Consider the following 3,266-nt stretch of genomic DNA (forward strand, 5'->3'; position numbering starts at 1 on the left):
CTGGTGGGGTGGTGTTCAAGTAGCCAGTGGAGATGGGTCCTGGTGGGATGGAGTCTGGGGAGGAACCAATAGAGATGGGTCTTGGTGGGGCCACCCGAGGAAGAAGCCAATGGAGATGGGTCCTGTTGGGATGGGGTCCAGGAAGGAGCCGATGGAGATGGGTCCTGGTGGGGTGGTGTTCAAGTAGCCAGTGGAGATGGGTCCTGGTAGGATGGAGTCTGGGGAGGAACCAATAGAGATGGGTCTTGGTGGGACCACCCTTGGAAGAAGCCAATGGAGATGGGTCCTGGTGGGATGGGGTCCAGGAAGGAGCCAATGGAGATGGGTCCTGGTGGGGTGGTGTCCAAGTAGCCAGTGGAGATGGGTCCTGATAGGATGGAGTCTGGGGAGGAACCAATAGAGATGGGTCTTGGTGGGACCACCCTTGGAAGAAGCCAATGGAGATGGGTCCTGGTGGGATGGGGTCCAGGAAGGAGCCGATGGAGATGGGTCCAGGTGGGACCACTCTAGGGTGGAGCCAATGGAGATGGGGCTTGGTGGGAACACCCAGAAGAAGCTGGTGGAGATGGGGTTTGGTGAGATGAGGTCCAAGTAGCCAATGGAGGTGGGTCCTGGTGGTAGCACTCTAGGAAGAAGCCGATGGAAATGGGTCTTGGTGGGATGGGGTCCAGGAAGAAGCCAGTGGAGATGGGTCCTGGTGGGATGGGGTCCAAGTAGCCAATGGAGATGGGTCCTGGTGGGATAGGGTCCAGGAAGAAGCCAATGTAGATGGGTCCAGGTGGGACCACTCAAGGATGGAGCCAATGGAGATGGGGCTTGGTGAGATGGGGTCCAAATAGCCAGTGGAGATGGGTCCTGGTAGGATGGAGTCTGAGGAGGAACCAATAGAGATGGGTCTTGGTGGGGCCACCCTAGGAAGAAGCCAATGGAGATGGGTCTTCAATCACTTTTGGGCAGGGTCCTACAACTGGGGGGTCCTTCCCCCCCAAACCACCACGTCTGGTGAGGAACCAACAGAGATGAGGCCCTGGTGGGATGTTGTCCACGTACCTGCTGGAGTTGGGTCCAGGTGGGACCACTTGGAGGATGAACCCAATGGAGATGAGACCTTGTGGGGTGTTCTCTAGGGAGCTGATGGAGATGAGGTCCAGGTGGAACCACTTCTGGTGAGGAACCAATGGAGATGGGTCTTCAATCACTTCTGGGGAGTGTCCCACAGCCAGGAAGTCCTTCCCCCCCTACAAAACCCACCACAATTGGAGAGATGGGGCCTTGGGGGGATGTTCTTCAAGTAGCTGATGAAGATGAGGAACCAGTGGAGACAGAGGAACCAATAGAGATGAGGCCTTGGTGGGATGTTCTCCAAGCAGTTGATGGAGATGAGGTCCAGGTGGAACCACTTCTGGTGAGGAACCAATGGAGATGGGTCTTCAGTCACTTCTGGGGAGGGTCCCACAGCTGGGGGGTCCTTCCCCCCCAAAACCCACCACAATTGGAGAGGAACCAATAGAGATGAGGTCTTGGTGGGATGTTCTCCAAGCAGCTGATGGAGATGGGGTCCAGGTGGGATGATTTCTTCTGAGGAACTAATGGAGATGGGTCTTCAATCACTTCTGGGGAGGGTCCCACAGCCGGGGGGTTCTTCCCCCCCAAAACCCACCACGTTTGAGGAGGAACCGCTGGAGATGAGGCCTTGGTGGCCCCGTTGAGGAACCGGAGCCGGAAGGTGATGGTGCTGGTGCTTCCGCGCCTGCGCCCGCGGGGGCCAATGGGAGCCCCGAGGCGGTGGCCGGATGCCGGGGTCCCTCCCGCGGCCAGGGAGGAGCCACCGCTCCCCGGGGGGCCCCAGTGTGGTGACGGCTTGTGGGGGAATGGGGGGCCCGTGGGTGGACCCAGGCGTCCGGGAGTTGTGGGGACCCAGGCGTTTGGGGCATGTTGGGGGCTCCAGGGGGACCCAGGCGTCCGGGAGTAATAGGGGACCCAGGCATCTGGGAGTTGTGGGGACCCAGGCGTTCAGGGCCTGTTGGGGGTCCCAGTGAGGACCCAGGCGTCCGGGAGTCGTGGGGGACCCAGGCGTCCTGGAATAATAGGGGACCCAGGCATTCGGGGACTGTTGGGGGCCCCAGGGGGGACCCAGGCGTTCGGGAGTAATAGGGAACCCAGGCACCCAGGAGTTGTGAGGGACCCAGGCATTCGGGGCGTGTTGGAGGCCCCAGGGGGGACCCAGATGTCCAGGTGTTATGGGGACCCAGGCGTTCGGGGCCAGTTGGGGGCCCCCAGGGGGGCCCCAGGCGTCCGGAAGTCGTGGGGGACCCAGGCATCCGGGAGTTGTGGGAACCCAAGCATTTGGGGTGTGTTGGGGGACCCCGGGGGGGACTCAGGCGTCCGGGACTCGTGGGGGGACCCAGGCATCCGGGTCCTGCTAAGGGTCCAGGAAGGGACCCAGGCGTCCGGGGCCTGCACCCACACTGAGGGTCTCATGGAGGACCCTGGTGTCCGGGTGTGGTGACCCAATAGATCCCAGGAGGGACCCAGGCATCCGGGTCCTACCGAGGGTTATGGAGGGGACCCAGGCGTCCGGGATCTGTCAAGGGTCTTTGGGGGGACCCAGGAGTTCGGGTCCAGGGGGACCCAGGCGTCCGGGTCCTGCCAGGTGTTCAGGGGGGGTTCTGGGTTTCAGGAGGGACCCAGGAGTTCGGGTCCAGGGGGGACCCAGGCGTCCGGGTCCTGCCAAGTGCTCAGGGGGGCCCTGGGTGCCAGGAGGGACCCAGGCGTCCGGGTCTTTCCCACCCCCACCCACCCAACCCAGGAGGATCCCCGGTGTCCCCTGATGTCCCCTGACGTCCCCCCATTCCCGTCACGTCCCTCCCTGTCCCCCCCCGCCCCGTGCGGTGTCGCAACCCCCGTGGCCCCCGGCCAACCACTTTCCCCGAAATGAGGAAGGACCCAGGCGTCCGGGCAGCCCCTCCCCCACGCCGCTGTGGGTGGACCCAGGAGCCCTTGGGCTCCCAACCCCCACCCAGCTGCATCCAGAAACCTGTGGACCCCCCCAAAAAGTGGGTCCCGCACCCCCTCGCCATGGGTGGACCCAGGCGTCCGGGTGGACCCCCACCCAAGTGGACCCAGGCGTCCGGGCTTCACCCATTGCCTCCCAACCCCCACCCGGGTAGACCCAGGCAACCGGGGGGTGCCCCCCCCCCCGCTACATCTATGGGTGGACCCAGGCGTCCGGGCTTGGTTGGTGTGGGTGGACCCAGCCGTCCGAG

Source organism: Patagioenas fasciata, chromosome 32 (assembly GCF_037038585.1).
Source record: "Patagioenas fasciata isolate bPatFas1 chromosome 32, bPatFas1.hap1, whole genome shotgun sequence".
Lineage (NCBI taxonomy): Eukaryota > Metazoa > Chordata > Aves > Columbiformes > Columbidae > Patagioenas > Patagioenas fasciata.